Raw genomic sequence first — 18,022 nt, forward strand, 5'->3', positions numbered from 1 at the left:
CTCCACACTTATTCATTCCTCACACAACCACCTCCAAGATTTCTCCCGAATATCCCCTATCCTCTGGAATACCATGCCTCAACATGTCCGATTATCCACCACCCTCGGATCGTTCAAATGGAACCTGAAAACCCATCTTTTCAGGAAAGCTTACTGCCTGCAATAACCATTCTGCCGCCTCACCACCGCCTGAGCTGCTGCACCCCCGACCTTCTGTCTCTTCCCCCTATCCCGTAGAATGTAAGTCCGCAAGGACAGGGTCCTCTCCCCTCTGTACGAGTCCATCATTGTAAATTTGTTTACTGTTAACGATATCTATAACTTTGTATGTAACGATATCTATAACTTTGTATGTAACCCCCCTTCCCACGTACAGCACCATGAAATTAATGGCGCTATATAAATTAATAATAATAATAATTAGACCCCTATGGCAGAGAGGAACACATATTGCAACAATTACAATGTAATTTTGTCCCTATTAATAGTAGTGAATTTTATTTCTATAGTGCCGACATATTCCGCAGCACTCCCTATTGCCACCATGGAGCTATTGAAACCTCCTTCGTCTCACTCACTATATTACCTCTTTCATTGCCACAAAAAAAGACAGCAAAAGTGACAGCCTCATATATACATTATATCTCCCAACCATACTGGACCAGAGAGACAGCACTCCAAATTCAGGACAGTCCTTCTGCATCCTACAAGATTGGAAGGTGGAGGCTATGTCCCAACTTCAGCTGTATCTGACTCCTCAGAACACAGATACAATGAAATATAATGTAGGTACAGGTGACCATCATATCCCTCCTACACTGTCCTAAACAGGATATTCAAACTCTGACTAGACAGAACAGTGGTGGAGGTATCCAATGAATAGGCAGTGGAGATGAGGAGCTAAAAAAGCAGACATGGTGTGTGTTTGTTGTAGATGAGCTGTGGTTATCTTCATGTGTGGATGTCATAATATATTTGAGAAATCATGCTTGGGCTTTCAGTCACAGGGCTTTAGTCACTGGTTAGTGCATAATGACCAATGGCTATAGTTGCACCCCCTACTGTAATTTACAGCCAGCCCTAATACTGAGCTGACTGTCATTCAGTGCAGGAATGTAGTTTTAGCCACTGCTCACTCCGCACTGAAAGGTGACTGAAGCTTGGCTGGCCTGGCCCTATGACTGAAAGCCAGAACCTGTCAAAAGGAATAAAGTTAATTTCTTCCCAGCAGCCAGGCTCTCTGTGCGGATGCTAGGCATATTCAGAACGCTACTAATCTGCAGACTGACCCCATATCAGCTTGTTAATAGAATTTATTACATGACAAGTTCCTTTCAAAGATTTTTATGTTCGTAAATGGTCCAAGAACACAATAGAATACATATGCAAGGTAATTCAATGACAATCCTGAAGTGTTGTGCACATGATCAGTAAATTTCCGTCCATATTTGCAGCTTTTTATTTTCTGCAGCATGTCAATTCTTTTTGCATTTCTGCAGCGTTTTTGACTCAATGACTTTAATTGAGTCAGTCAAATGTGCAGCAAAAATGCAGGTTTAAAAAGGTTTGCATCTTTGCTGCATATTAACTGCTTATTTACTGCAGATTTGCTGCCAAAAATGCTGCAAATTGCCAAAAGGAAATGATGTCTAAAGGAGGAAGAGAGTATGGGCAGAGAATATGTGTGTGAGTGGAGAATATGTGCATGTCTGTGTCTGTCTGTATCTGTCTGAGTATGTCTGCGTCTGTCTGTGTCTCTATCTGTACCTGTCTGTGTGTGTCTGTGTTTGTGTACCCATGTGACGAACAGCCGATAGTGATTGTACATAGGCGTCGTCTGATGGGACAACTACTCCCATTGACTTTTAGTATGACATTTACTTTTAGGATTGATACTTCCAATAAGTGGCATTATAGTTCTAGTCCTCTTTCTCTCTGAAGAGAAAATTTGCATATTTCCTAGAGGAGCATTGCGGCTTTAAGTCTCCTCATCTCGGCATGCATAGCATGTTGTTCTACACAAGGAGAAACAATACTTCTTGTATATCGGTTAGACACTCTCACAAAGCCAAACCAGATTTCACACTTTGCACTGATGAGGGGCAGTATCCTGAAACACAGTGTCTGCAAATTGAGATTCTGGTTTGGCTTTTATCCTTAGTCATGTGACAAAGCTTGTTAAAGTGTCGACATTGACTTTTAGGATTGCTACTTCCTATAGGTGGCACTAGACTTCTAGTCCTCTTCCTCCCTTAACCCTCCGTCAGGCGCAATATAGATTCTCCTCAGTTCATGCGCAATGTGCCTGACAAGCACAGGTCAGAAAACCACCTATAGTAGCTACATATTTCAATTTCAGGACTATAGAAGTAGTCAGTGACCTTCATAGGAATGTATTAAAAGAGATTACACCAAATCAGATGCAAAAAAAAAACATTTATTAACCATAAACTTATTAAAACTAAAAGTACCACTTTTCGGTAGTACCGCCAAATAGGCTCCAGTTATCTTTACTTAACTATTGCTTAAATATAAAATTATGGAAAAAAACTTAAAGGATATTGCACTTAGATGTTACTTAATTATTTTCTACTCATCTTCAGTGGTTTCAATTGCAGCAGAAGCAGCACAGGTACACTTAGAAAAGCAAGGCTGGCAGACGAAAGTTGCATGGGAAAGGCAGATTGATTCTTTACATATTTTGCAGTCATATTTAGAAAGCCTTCTGAAACCAGATACAAATGAGCAGGTAGTACAACTGCATCTTTTAGAAGGTGGTAGAGTCGGTGTTTGTTCTGGAACGTCCTTGGGACGTCCTTTGTATTTTTATCTTTGCCCAAATAATAAGCTAGATCTGTGTCTGTTTCCTCTGTATCAGTGTCATCACCATCCTGCTCTGTTCCAGAATCAGTGTTACATTCTGCTACCTCATCTTCAGATTAAATGTCACTAGATTCCTCTAAATCCTCAGTTACTGCTGGTTCTTCCTCATCATCTTCTAACAAAAAAATCTTCATTTCTTCTAAATGAAGGGGTTTAGATGAATCATACTGTTTTCTGGCCATTGCAGCAGAAAATCTGAAGCAAGAGAGAAAGAGTATGTGTTAGGGCGCAATGTGCCTTAGAAGCCACCCTCATTTTGTCTAAGAAAACAGTACTTATGTACACTAACTTAGCATTAATCCTTCATAAAACAAGCTAAATACACAATCGTGATGAATAAAAAAAGAAAATACTAACCTTTCAATTTGTGTTGAAATCAGGCGCAATGTGCCTGAGAAGCCAAAGTGTTGATATCTGCTCACTAGAAGGTCTGCTGAGTCACTGTGATATCAGGGTTCACAGAGCCTGTAGAGTCAGGAGATAACTAGGAGGGGTGGGGTTTTCTGATAAGTGGGCAAGGAGAGAGAAGTGAAACTAATTACTGTGTGCCTGTCAGATCTATTGCGCCTGACGGAGGGTTAAAAGACAATTTGCAAAACTTAGAAAGGAAAGTGAAAGAACTGGGTCCGCAGGTGGTCTTCTCTTCCATCCTCCCAGTGGATGTCCATAGAACAAGAAAGGGGAATAAGATTCTGCAGGTAAACAACTGGCTACGATGATGGTGCCATCAACAAAGATTTAGATTTTTGTATCACGGCGTGAATTACCTATACGATGGATTACTTGCTAGAGATGGACTGCACTTTGTGAAGTCTGGAAAACGTGTATTTGGAAGTCGCCTTGCTACACTCATCAGAAGAGCTTTAAACTAGAACAATGTGGGAAGGGAAGCCAAAGGTCAGAAAAAGACATACACCTGACAAATGCTATTGAGAACTCTGCTATTAGAAGTGGAATTGAAGAACAAAGACAAAAAATCTAAATAATAAAAATATTGGAGAAAGAGAAACCAATCACAAACTAAAATGTTTCTACACAAATGCAAAAAGCATGGGCAACACATAAGGAGAATTGGAAGTACTAATGCAGGAAAAGTAATATAGTGTCATTGGAATCATTGAAACTTGGTGGGAAGATACACGATTGGAATACAAGGTTAGAAGTATACAACTTATTTGCAAAAAACAGAATTGATAAACAAGGAGGAGGCATTGCATTGTATGTTATAAAAGCATATATCTGCACAGAGATTGAAGGTTCAGAGACTGGGAGTTCTGTGGAAACTGTTTGCGTAACAATACAAGGAGAGAACAATGGAAAGGACACCAATTTAGGCATTTACTACAGGCCACCTGTGCAAGCTGAACAAATGGATGAACTCTTTATGCATCAAAAGGCCAAGTTCACCAAAAAATATGACATTGTGGTCATGGGAGATTTCAACTATCCAGACATTTTTTGGTGAATCTCTCTCAGTCAAAACTTACAGGTCAATGAAATTCTAATCCTTTCTCGCTGACAACTTTATCTTCCAAAAGGTAGGGGAGAAAGCAAGGGGATCTGCTACCTTGGATCTAATCCTTATAAACAAGGAGCAAAAGGTTGAGAAGGTAAGAGTGACTGGGACCCTAGGAAGTAGCAACCATGCTATTTTAGAATTTTGGATAACTAGAGGAGGAAGAATTGTGAAGACCCAGACTTCAAGGTTAGATTTCAGAAAGGCAGATTTTAAGGGACTCATAAAGAGAATAGGAGAGATGCAATGACTGGATATCTTTAAGGACAAAAATGTCCAGGAAGCATGGGAAATCTTGAAAAATGAGATTCTCAATGCACAATCATTAACAATTCCAAAAAGAGGGAATAGGAAGCATTTAAGGAAACCAGGATGGATGAAAACAGAACTTAAACACATGCTAAAAAGAAATACATGTTTATCAAATGGAAATAGGGAGGCATATCTAAAGAAGAATATGATGCAGTCTGCAGAAGCTGCAGGGCACAGATCAGATTATCTAAAGTGGACGATGAATTAAGGCTTGCAAGAGATGTCAAAAGCAATAAAAAAGCATTTTGGCGATATGTCAAAAGTAAAAGAAAAGTCAAAGCTGCTATAGGATATTTACAGGATGAAAATGATGAAATGGTAAGAAAGGATGTTGAGAAGGCCGAACTTTTAAATTCCTATTTTGCATCTGTTTTCTCTCAGAAAGGAAATGTAACATCAACTGATCTTCACTGTCCTATTAAAGGAATAGAAGAATCCATGATATCTATAAACAGAAAGATAGTGAGGAAACGCTTAGCTAACATAAATGAGTTCAAGTCTCCAGGTCCACATGAATTACACCCCAGAGTACTGAAGGAGACAGCAGAAGAAATTTTTGAACCACTCTCCATAATCTTTGAAAATTTGTGGACAACAGATGTCCCAGAAGAATGGAGAAGAGCAAATGTTGTTCCTATCTTCAAAAAGGGAAAGAAGGTGGACCCAGGGAACTGTAGGCCATTGAGTCTGACTTCTATACCAGGAAAGAGCTTTGAACAAATTATTAAACAACATGCATGTAAGTATCTGGATAAAAATGAAGTGACTAACCAAAGTCAGCATGGGTTTGTAACTAATAATTCATGCCAGACAAACTTAGTTTCCTTCTATGACAGAATTACTGACTGGGTGGATCAGGGAAATGCTTTAGATACAGTATATCTTGACTTCTGCAAAGCATTTGACATAGTATCTCACACAATTCTTACTGAAAAAATAACTAAGTATGGAATGGACAAGGCAACTGTTAGATGGATTCATAACTGGCTTAGTGATCGGACCCAAAGAGTGATCGTAAATGGCTGCACATCCAGTTGGAAGAATGTCTCAAGTATGGTACCACATGGCTCTGTCCTGGGCCCTGTATGGTTCAACATCTTTATCAATGATTTAGATTAAGGAATTGAGGGTAAACTGATTAAATTTGCTGATGACACAAGCTAGGAGGGATAGCTAATACTATAGAAAAGAGAGTGACGATTCAAAAGATATTAATAAACTGGAGCAGTGGGCAGCAACTTACAGAATGGTTTTTTTAACAGGGAAAAATGCAAAGTACTGCATATGGGCAATAAAAATGAAAAAGCATATACATAATGGGAGGAATAGGGCTAAGCAACCGCACATGTGAAAAAGACTTGGGTATACTAATAGATCATAGACTGAACATGAGTTAACAGTGTGATGCAGCAACCAAAAAAGCAAATACAATTATGTGATGTACAGTGGGTACAGAAAGTATTTTTTCACTCTATGCTTCATTGCAGCCATTTGGTAAACTCAAAAAAGTTAATTTTATTTCTCATTAATGTATACATTGCAACCCCATCTTGACTGAAATAAAACAAATATGTAGACATTTTTGCAAATTTATTAAAAAAGAAAAACTGAAATATCACATGGTCATAACTATTCATACCCTTTGCTCAGACACTCATATTTAAGTCACATGCTGTCCATTTCCTTGTGATCCTCCTTGAGATGGTTTTACGCCTTCATTGGAATCCAGCTATGTTTAATTAAACTGACAGGACTTGATTTGGAAATGCACACACCTGTCTATGTAAGACTGTAAGACCTCACAGATCACATTGCATGTCAGACCAAATGAGAATCATGATGTAAAAAAAACTGGCCAAGGAGCTCAGAGACAGTATTGTGGCAAGGTACAGATCTGGCGAAGGTTGCAAAAGAGTTTCTAAAGTACTCAAGGCACAGCAACCTCCATAATCCTTAAATGGAAGAAGTTTGGGACCATCAGATGACGTCATAGACCTGGCTGTCCAGCCACACTGAGCAATCGTGGGAGAAGAGCCTTGGTGAGAGAGGTAAAGAAGACCCCAAGATCACTGTGGCTGAGCTCCACAGATGCAGTAGGGAGATGGGAGAAAGTTCCACAAAGTCAACTATCACTGCAACCCTCCACCAGTTGGGTCTTTATGGCAGAGTGGCCTGATGGAAGCCTCTCCTCAGTGTAAGACATATGAAAGACCTCATAAAGTTTGCTAAAAAAAAGCACATGAAAAACTCACAGACCATGAGAAATAAGATTCTCTGGTCTGATGGCGCTGACAGAGAATTTTTCATTACTTGCCCAATACAATCCCAACAGTGAAACATGGTGGTGGCAGCATCATGCTATGGGGGTGTTTTTCAGCTGCAGGGAAAGGGTGACTGGTTGCAATTGACGGAAACATGGATGCAGCCAAGTACAGAGATATTCTGGATGAAAACCTCTTCCAGAGTGCTCTGGACTTTAGACTTGGCCAAAGATTCACCTTCCAACAAGACAATGACCCAACTAAAATAACAAAGGAGTGGCTTCAGAATAACTCTGTGACCATTCTTGACTGGACCTGCCAGAGCCCTGACCTAAATCTAATTGAGCATCTCTGGACAGACCTAAAAATGGCTGCCCATCAATGTTCACCATCCAACCTGATGGAATTGGAGAGGATCTGCAAGGAAGAATTGCAGAGGATCCCCAAATCCTGGTGTGAAAAACATCATTACCAAGAAGACTCATGGCTGTACTAGGTCAAAAGGGTGCTTCTACTCAATACTCAGCAAAGGGTCTGAAAACTTATGACCATGTGATATTTCAGTTTTTGCTTTTTTAATAAATTTGCAAACATTTCTACATTTTTGTTTTTCTCAGTCAAGATGGGGTGCAGTGCGTACATTAACGAGAAAAAAATGAACTTTTTTGAATTTAGCAAATTTCTGCAATGAAACACAGTATGAAAAATTTAAAGGGGTCTGAATACTTTCCGTACCCACTGTATTAACAGAAGCATAAAGTCTAGATCACGTGAAGTCATTATTGCCCTCTATTCCTCTTGGGTCTGATCTCATTTGGAATACTGTGCCCAGTTTTGGGCACCACATTTAAAAAAAAATCAACAAACTAGAGCAAGTTGTTAGGTCTAGCGGAACGCACCAAGTAATAAAAGATGGTATCAAGGTGCGAATGCAGCCCGGGGTCCACCGTGCAGAGGTGTGGATGCAAACATCTCTCTGGTGACAGTCAATATCTGGAGAGTAGATGAGGATATCATCCAGATAGACTACTACCAAGGTGGTAAGCATATCCCGGAAGATGTTGTTCACAAAGTCTTGGAAGACGACCGGGGTATTACAGAGCCCGAAGGGCATCACCATGTATTCATAGTGCTCATCCCTGGTGTTAAATGCTGTCTTCCATTCATCACCCCCACAGATGCGAATCAGGTTGTAAGCCCCCTGCAGATCTAATTTGGTGAAAACTCTCACTCCCCGTAACCTATCAATCAGTTCCAATACCAGGGGCAAAGGATACTTATTCTTAATGGTGATAGCGTTAAGGCCCCTGTAATCGATGCATTGACGTAGCTTTCCATTCTTCTTTTGGACGAAGAAGAATCCCACCCCCCTGGTGACACCGACATCCTAATGAATTCTCTTGCCAAATTCTCCCTGATACATTAAGACATGGCCTCAGTTTTCAGGAGAGACAGGGAATAGACTCGACCCCGTTGAGGCTCAGCACCAGGCAAGAGGTCAATAGGACAGTCATAGGGGCGATGAGGCGAAAGCTTCTCCACAGCCTTCTTGGAGAACACATCTGCATACTGTCGATAGTGTTTGGGGAGAGAGGAAAGATCTGCGGGAACCTGAGTGGAGGCAACCTGAATGCACTCCCTCTGACATTTAAGCTCACAACATTTACTCCAACTAAGAATTCTCCCTGAGGACCATTCTATATGGGGAGAATGATACTGCAACCAGGGGACCCCTAGAAGGACCTGATCGATACCCTCAGGCATGATAAGGAGGGATATAGTCTCCTGATGAGATGGAGACATCGAGAGTGTTAAAAGGGCGGTCTGGTGGGTAATCTGTGAGGGTAGAGTCACGTCGTTCACCACTCTGACGGTGACTGGTTTAGATAGCATTACCAGGGGTATTGCGTGCCGTTGAGTGAAGGCAGATGACATAAAATTGCCCTCTGCTCTACACAAACCTCCACCACAAGAGTGGATGAACCAAACTCAAGCGCCCCCTTAAAGGACAGCTTGGAGGAAAACACCGCTGATTCTAGTGAGCCTCCTACTATGACCACTAGGCGCGAGCGTTTTCCCGACCGCTGTGGGCACCGGTTGGCAAGGTGACCAGACTGCTGGCAAACATGACAGACCATGGGTGCTCGAGCGGACCGGGACCTGGATCCCACGCGAGGAGCCCCCATGGCCCCCTGAGGCTCAGACCCCCGATCTGGAGATTCCAGGAGTTTAGCAAAACTAGGTGCCAACCTAAACCTCTGCCTACACTGGGACCGCTCCAACCTTCGCTCGGTGAAGTGAAGGTCTATACGGGTGGAGACGGTGATAAGCTGTTCCACTGTGGCGGGAACCTCCCTGGTGGCCAAGGCATCCTTTGCATGGTCAGCCAGACCTCTCCAGAATGCCAGAATGAGGACCTTATCTGGCCACTCTAACTCTGAGGCCAGAAACTGGCAAATGGCTGACCAAGGACGAGCCCTGTGACAATGTCAGCAGCTGGAGCGTGGTGTCATGGGTGACTCGCGGTCCCAAGAAGACCTGCTTCAGAGTGGTCAAAAACTGAGAGACACTCTGCACCACATGATCACCACGCTCTCTCAGCAGTGTGGCCCACTCCAAAGCCCTGCCCAACAAGAGGGAAATGACAAATCCCACCTTAGCCCGCTCGGAGGGGAATCGTGCAGCCAGCAGCTCTAGCTGTATAGCACACTGGCCCATGAAACCCCTACATGAAGCGCTATTGCCCGAGAACTTCTCAGGCAGCGGGAGATGGGACAAAGTCGGGGCAGGGATGGCAGTGGTCACACGGGAGACAGCCTCCGTGGCTGCCTGAACAGTGACCACGGTAGCAACCGCAACTGAGGCTGAATGCTTGAGAGCCACGAACCTGCCCTCCAGCTGCCAGATGTACCGCAGCAATCACTGTTCGTCCATCATTACTAGCCAGACCCTGGTGCTAGTATAATGTTAGGGCTCACGGAACGCACCAAGCAATAAATTATGGTATCAAGGTGCATTTGCAGCCCTGGGTCCACCGTGCAGAGATGTTACCTGCTGCTCAGTTATGGCGGATGCTATATAGCAATATACTAACTGAACACAGGCGGGTTAGCTTCAACCGATGTGTAGAGAGGCGGGTTCTGTTACTGTACAGAACCGCAAGATATAAATGCCAGAGCCTGTTAAGGCTCACAGAGCTCGCAAGGTGAACGCAAGTGTACAGTCACAGGACTCTGCCCCAATGACACAGGGTTAGAGTCCCTCTAGACCACTAGCGCTCGGCACAGCAACTGCGGAGCCAGGAAGAGAGTAACTGAAATAGTGCACCGAGTGCGCACTGCACCCCTCTGACGGATGCCACTAACCACCCAGACTAGGGAGGAAAGCGCTTGACTTCCACACAGCACCGCACTGGTGGAAGCAGCTACTTAATGCGGTACTAAGGTGCCTAGATCTGAACGGCATAGTATGGCACTAAGTGAGGTGCTGCGACAAGGTAGCACAGTGGCACAAGACCATGCCACTAGTATGCACTGACTCTATACCCTAAACCCTACAAGCAAGCACAAACAGAGGGAGGGAGTCTTAATGAGTCAGTTACCAGTTTCAAGCATCCTTCATCACACACACACACACTAATAGCAAAAGAGTCTATACTAGCGCATGGCCGAGCGGCCATGCAAACCTTTTATAGCAGCGTCCTTCGGGGGCCTTTTCCGTGGACCAATCAGGGAAGCAATAGGACCTGAGCATGTGACTTCTGACCTCCAATGAGAGGTCGCCCCACGGGCATGCTCAGTAGTCCGAAAGAAGGACTTAGTCCCAGGAGCTGCTCGCTGCTGAGTAGTGAAGGTTGTTATAGCTGACCCCGGGATGGAAGCAGCAACCAGACAGACAGCACTAGCTTGAGTAAGACACCAGGAATGAAGTCTTTGCTGAGCAGCCTTTCTCTGCGGTCGGGAGTGAATGGGAGACCACAGAAGATAATGCTTGGGATTCTTCTTGTGCAGAGACAGGAACTAGATGCCTAACACAAGTTCAGAGAAGAGCGACCAGAATGGTGACCGGTCTGCAAACCATGTCCTATGAGGAACAGTTGCAGGATTTGGGAATGTTTAGCTTGCAAAAAAGAAGACTGAGAGGAGACTTAATATATGTGTACAAATATCTCAAGGGCTGTCATATTGGAGAAGGATTATCTTTATTCACATTTGCACAAGGAAAGACTAGAAGCAATGGGATGAAACTGAATGGGAATAGACACAAACTAGATATCAGAAAAAACTTTTGGACAGTTAGGGTAATCAATGAGTGGAGCAGGCTGCCACGAGAGGTGGTGAGTTCTCCTTCAATGGAAGTCTTCAAACAGAGGCTGGACAGACATCTGGGTTGATTTAGTTAATCCTTCTGTTAGGTGTCGGGATTTTCCCACTGTGTGGGATAGATCTCAAGCATTATCTGGTCCTGCGGTCTCCCATTCAGCTCAGGCAGTTGTGAATGCTGCTCAGCACAGGCATTAGTCCCAGTGTCTTGCTCAGGCTTGTGGTATACATTTTGTTACTGCTGGCTCTGAGAACCAGTATATGAGAACCAGTGTTATACAGGTGCAGCCTTGCATTCTGGATTCTAAGTCCAGAGATCACCTTACTGAGCATGTCCGTGATGTGGCAACTAATCATTGGTGGTCAGACATTAGCTGCTCTGATGATGTGGCAGCTCCAGATTGGCCCATGGGCGATGCCTGGACAGACTGGGCATGTTTTTGGGGTGCAGCCTAGCATTTAAAAGGCTTTCAGTGGGGCACGCGGGCACGCTATTGTCATTTATCATTTGGTGTGTGTGGGTGGATACTCTACCACTCTGTCTGCAAGTTTGTGTGTGTCTGTCTATGCTCAAAGACTGTACACTTTGGCAGGCAGGTAGCACTCTTATGCGGTGGTGTGGCTCAATTCCTGAGACTCTAGTCTGCTACATGTCTGGGGTGTCAGTCAGGCACAAGTTCAGCAGCGTCAGGACTGGGGTGACTAGCCGCTTGGCTTAGCATCTGTTCCGTCCCTGTGTGCGGTTAGTGCAGTACAGTTACAGAGCAAGCTCAACCCTTTAGCTATACTTTTCTATGAAGGCAACAGGGTATTGTACCAAGCGTCATATGAGTCCTTTCTATCAGCTCAGCATCTGCTTCATTCATGTGTGCGGTTAGAAATGTTTAGTTGCAGAGCTGGCCTAATCCAAGTGCTTGAGTCCCTGTAGCATTAACAGGGTATAGCGCTTAGTATACTCCGTGCAGTACCACTCTGTGAAGTAACAAGAGTTAGGTACTCAGCATTCTGCTCACTCTGTGTGGCATTAGCACAGCATATTTAAGGTAATGCTAGCTGTTTTGTTCCGTCATTGTTCACACTAGCAGCAGGTAACATCTCTGCATGATGGACCCCGGGTTGAGATTGCACTTTATTCTATTTTATTTAGTGCAATCCCTCAACCCTAACACCTGCTTTGAGCAGGGGGTTGGATCAGATGACCCCGGAGGCCCCTTCCAACTCTACCAATCTATGATTCTATGAATTGTAAAAAAAAAACAAAAAAACATTTACATAATTACATACATATTCACACACAAAGTACATACCTACCGTTTTCCCGTTTTCTAGTACACTATATGGTAATTAATGATGTCATTCAAAAGTACAACTCGTAGCACAAAAAACAAGACCTCACACAACCCTATCGGCGAAAAATATATATGGCTCTGGGAAAAAAGGGAGCAAAAAGCAAAAATGGAAAATCCCAAGGTCATGAAGGGGTTAATGGGTGCTAGAAGAAAGGGGTTTTTTCAATATTTTATACTCCCAGGATTGACTTTTAAAGAGTTTTCATCTGTTTCCTTTTATCAATATATAGCATATTTTACTATCACTTATGAATACCTAGATAACAATAATAATAATATTTAATGCATCCGTTACAGTTCACTTTATCGCTCATCTATAATAATAAATGCCCTAACCAGCTTCCGGTTGTAACAACTTCCGTCCAGTTGTAACCGGTGACGTCACCACACACACACGCACATGTTGACCCTCAACACACCACACCGCCTCAACACACACTCCTCTCACCTTTCACCTCCACTCATGTCCACTCACTCTTTCACTCCACATACGTTCCTTTCTCTCACTCCGTTTCTCATACTCACACCGTCATCGTCGCTGCCCCGACATCTTCCTCCGCCGCCGCGATCCAGGATCCAGACGTTCTCCAGGCCGCCGACATGTTCTTGCGGGACGCCATCTTGGATGTCGTGAAGTCCCGCGAGATTCAAGATGGCGTCGCCGCAACAATATGTCGCTGGCGTGGACGACATCGGGATCCAAAAAGATGGCGTCGGCGAAATCTCGCGAGATTACGCCGACGCCATTTTGGATCCCGATGTCGCCCATGCCAGCGACATGTTGTTGCGGCAACGCCATCTTGAATATCGCGGGACTTCACGACATCCAAGATGGCGTCCCGCAAGAATATGTCGCTGGCGTGGGCGACATCGGGATCCAAAATGGCGTCGGCGTAATCTCGCGAGATTTCGCCAACGCCATCTTTTTGGATCCCGATGTCGCCCACGCCAGCGACATGTTGTTGCGGCGACGCTATCTTGAATATCGCGGGATTTCACGAAATCCAAGATGGCGTCCCGCAAGAACATGTCGGCGGCCTGGAGAACGTCTGGATCCTGGATCGCGGCGGCGGAGGAAGATGTCGGGGCAGCGACGATGACGGTGTGAGTATGAGAAACGGAGTGAGAGAAAGGAACGTATGTGGAGTGAAAGAGTGAGTGGACATGAGTGGAGGTGAAAGGTGAGAGGAGTGTGTGTTGAGGCGGTGTGGTGTGTTGAGGGTTAACATGGCAAGAGGTGTTAACGACGTCGGCGAAATCTCGCGAGATTTCGCTGACGCCATCTTGCATTCGTGAAATTGCGTCATTTACCTCACGCCGACTTGCTGTGCGGACGCTTGGCATTGCCTGTACCACCATAACTACTGCTGCCTTGGTCCTATGCCTGTTTACTGCCGGTGTCTAATTACTGGACCGATTTGCCTGTACCGCCATAACTACTGCTGCCTTGCTCCTCTGCCGGTGTCTAATTACAGGACCAATTTGCCTATACCGCCATAACTACTGCCTTTGTCCTCTGCCGGTGTCTAATTACAGGGCCAATTTGCCTATACTGCCATAACTACTGCTGCCTTTGTCCTCTGCCAGTGTCTAATTACAGGGCCAATTTGCCTCTATCGCCATAACTACTGCTGCTTTGGTCATCTGCCTGTTTACTGCCGGTGTCTAATTACAAGGCCAATTTGCCTCTACCGCCATAACTACTGCTGCCTTGCTCCTCTGACGGTGTCTAATTACAGGGCTAATTTGCCTCTACCGCCATAACTACTTCTGCCTTGCTCCTCTGCCGGTGTCTAATTACAGGGCTAATTTGCCTCTACCGCCATAACTACTGCTACCTTGCTCCTCTGCCGGTGTCTAATTACAGGGCCAATTTGCCTCTACCGCCATAACTACTGCTGCCTTGCTCCTCTGCCGGTGTCTAATTACAGGGCCAATTTGCCTCTACCGCCATAACTACTGCTGCATTGCTCCTCTGCTGGTGTCTAATTACAGGGCCAATTTGCCAATACCGCCATAACTACTGCTGCCTTGCTCCTCTGCCGGTGTCTAATTACAGGGCCAATTTGCCTCTACCGCCATAAGTACTGCTGCCTTGCTCCTCTGACTGTTCACTGCCTGTGTCTAATTACAGGGCCAATTTGCCTCTACCGCCATAACTACTGCTGCCTTGCTCCTCTGCCGGTGTCTAATTACAGGGCCAATTTGCCTCTACCGCCATAACTACTGCTGCCTTGCTCCTCTGCCGGTGTCTAATTACAGGGCCAATTTGCCTCTACCGCCATAACTACTGCTGCCTTGCTCCTCTGCCGGTGTCTAATTACAGGGCCAATTTGCCACTACCACTTCCTAACTACTGCTGGGCAATTACAGGGTCAATTAGTATCTGTTTACTCTACAATACTCCAGGACGCCTTCTTCACTGCCAGATAACTGCCAAATAGACTCCTTTACCTGTGCCAACATGAGTCATAACAAAAAGTATGCCAATGCCAGTGAAAGGAAAGCAGCTTTAGCACTACGACAAAAACAACGCCTTGCTAATGAGACTCCTGAGGAAAAACACCATCGCCTTGAGAAGATTAAGGCTTATAAACGCCGTCGCCTCACACATGAATCCCCTAACTCTAAATCCATAAGATTGGCTGAAGAAGCCTCTGCACGCCGTCACCGCCGACAACAGACGGCCTCTTCCTCATCATTATTATTAGACTCACAACAGGATGCTTCCACATCAGCATGTGGAACAATTTACTGCTACACTTCATCCCATATGCCGTTCACTGACATAACTAATCAGCAATCTGTTTCTGCCCTATCAATACCACCATTCAATACCGATGCACAGTATGCCAATGCCAGTGAAAGGAAAGCAGCTTTAGCACTACGACAAAAACAACGCCGTGCTAATGAGACTCCTGAGGAAAAACAGCATCGACTTGACAAGATTAAGGCTTATAAACGCCGTCGTCTCACACACGAATCCCCTAACTCTAAATCTATTACATTGGCTGAAGAAGCCTCTACACGCCATCACCGCCAACAACAGATGGCTTCTTCCTCATCATTATTAGTAGACTCACAACAGGATGCTTCCACATCAGCATGTGGAACAAGTTACTACCACACTTCATCCTATATGCCGTTCACTGACATAACTAATCAGCAATCTGTTTCTGCCCTATCAATACCACCATTCAATACCAACGCACAGTTTCTTCACATACAAGCTGCAGTTAGCCCGCAGAAAGTGCAACCAAGACAAATATATGTTGGTCTCAAAACTAGGCGCACCCCATCGGTTGGACATGCACTTCTACTACAACCTCACATTTTCACTAATGATGAAAATAGTATTACCGAACACAGCTGTGGTGACATGACCCATGTATGTGAGCATTGCGAAGCTTTGCATTTTGTAGCAGAGATACCTTCTGATAACAACTTTACGCTCTGCTGTCAGAAGGGTAAAGTCCATGTACCCATACTACAATATCCTGATGTCTTTACACGTTTGCTGAAAGGGCAAAGTGAATTTAGCAAAAATTTCATGGATAATATTCGAAGTATTAACAGTTCCTTTGCTTTTGCCTCCATGGGTGCAAATATTTCACCACCTCCTGGATATGGCCCATACTGTTTCCGCATACATGGCCAGATCTATCATAGAACTGGAACACTACATCCCTCAGATGACCAGCAACGCGCATTTGCCCAACTTTACATTCTCGATACCACTACCGCAAACGAACAACGCTTACGATGTAAAGAAAATCAAAAATGTCATCCTACATTGATGAACATTATTGCCCTTCAAATCCAAACTATTAATCCTTTTGTGGAAGCTTATCAAATGTTACGTGATGTGGAAGAACAAGAAAAAATTAAATCTCTACAAAACGGAACTGTCATGCCAAACATCACTATGGCTATTAAACAAGATCGTACTCAAGACCCTCGACGCTACAATAATCCCACTGTCAGTGAAGTAGCAGTCGTGTTTCAAAATGACAATGGTGAGCCACCTTTCAATAGAGACATATTAATTCATTTAAAACCTGATCCCCATAACCTTTTAGCTCCAAAAACACAACAAATTAGTATTCTCCATAGCAATTTTGATGCCCTCCTCTATCCAATATTTTTCCCTTATGGAGACCAAGGATGGCATGATGGACTCAAACAACAAGGCAAAAGTTCGAGGAGGATCACTCAACTCCAATACTATTGCTATATGTTATCTGTCAGAAATTACTTTAATCCACTCCTCAATGGTGGTAAGCTAACACAGCAATATTTAGTAGATGCTTATGTCAAAATCGAAGCTAATCGCCTACATTACATCCGCAAACACCAAAAAGATTTAAAAGTGGAGGATTACTGCCTCCTTCAAGAACATCTACTCAAAAAATCGGTTCAAAAGGGCATCCCTATTGGGAAAACCGTCATTTTACCATCTTCTTTTGAAGGCAGTCCAAGAAACATGCAGCAGCGCTACCAGGATGCTATGGCTATTGTTACAAAGTATGATCGACCAGATCTATTTATCACCATGACATGTAATCCTAAGTGGAATGAGATTACTACACATTTAGAACCGTGGCAGCGTGTTGAACACAGACCAGACTTGGTTGCACGTGTCTTTAAAATTAAACTGAAATCCCTCTTAAAAGACATTAGCAGTGGATTATTTGGAAACGTCACTGCAATGGTCCATGTCATTGAATTTCAGAAGCGTGGTCTCCCACACGCTCATATTTTAATTATTCTTGACAGCCTGTCTAAATTACGGACTGAGGCGGACATAGACAATATAGTCTGGGCGGAAATACCTGATGAAACAATCTACCCTCAGCTCCATAACATTGTTCTTCAACACATGATTCATGGTCCCTGTGGAGAACACAATCCTAATTCTCCCTGTATGGATCTTGGAAAGTGTAGCAAAGGTTTCCCAAAACAAAACCAACCATATACCATCAAAGAAAAGGATGGCTGTCCCACTTACCGCAGACCCATTGGCAAAACATATGAACATCATTCTAAGACGATTGACAATTCATGGGTAGTTCCATATAACCCATTTTTACTCACCAAATACAAGTGCCATATTAATGTAGAAATATGTGCTTCCATTCAAAGTGTAAAATATTTATTTAAATACGTTTACAAAGGACATGACAAAGCCAACCTTGAAATTTCCCAAAATAACATCCAACATGATGAAACACACCAATTTACGGATACCAGATATGTTAGTGCACCTGAGGCTGCATGGCGGATATTTGCTTTTCCTATGCATAAACAATCTCATGCCATCATTCGCCTAGCCGTACATCTGCCTAATTCTCAACCACTCTATTTTCATGAGAATGACTC

The 18,022-nt window shown here is 43.9% G+C and overlaps 1 long non-coding RNA gene across 1 annotated transcript; it reads right to left on the bottom strand.

Moving 5' to 3' along the window:
- Positions 1 to 2,416: 2,416 nt before the first annotated feature.
- Positions 2,417 to 3,441, bottom strand: LOC141086068 (uncharacterized). Its single transcript, XR_012231497.1, has 2 exons — positions 3,241 to 3,441; positions 2,417 to 3,078 (listed from the first exon to the last, which is right to left on the bottom strand). It is a non-coding gene; the product is annotated as an uncharacterized lncRNA (long non-coding RNA).
- Positions 3,442 to 18,022: the final 14,581 nt, after the last annotated feature.

Source organism: Dendrobates tinctorius, unplaced genomic scaffold (genome assembly GCF_039654945.1).
Source record: "Dendrobates tinctorius isolate UK_male_01 unplaced genomic scaffold, ASM3965494v1 ptg000030l, whole genome shotgun sequence".
NCBI classification, from domain to species: domain Eukaryota; kingdom Metazoa; phylum Chordata; class Amphibia; order Anura; family Dendrobatidae; genus Dendrobates; species Dendrobates tinctorius.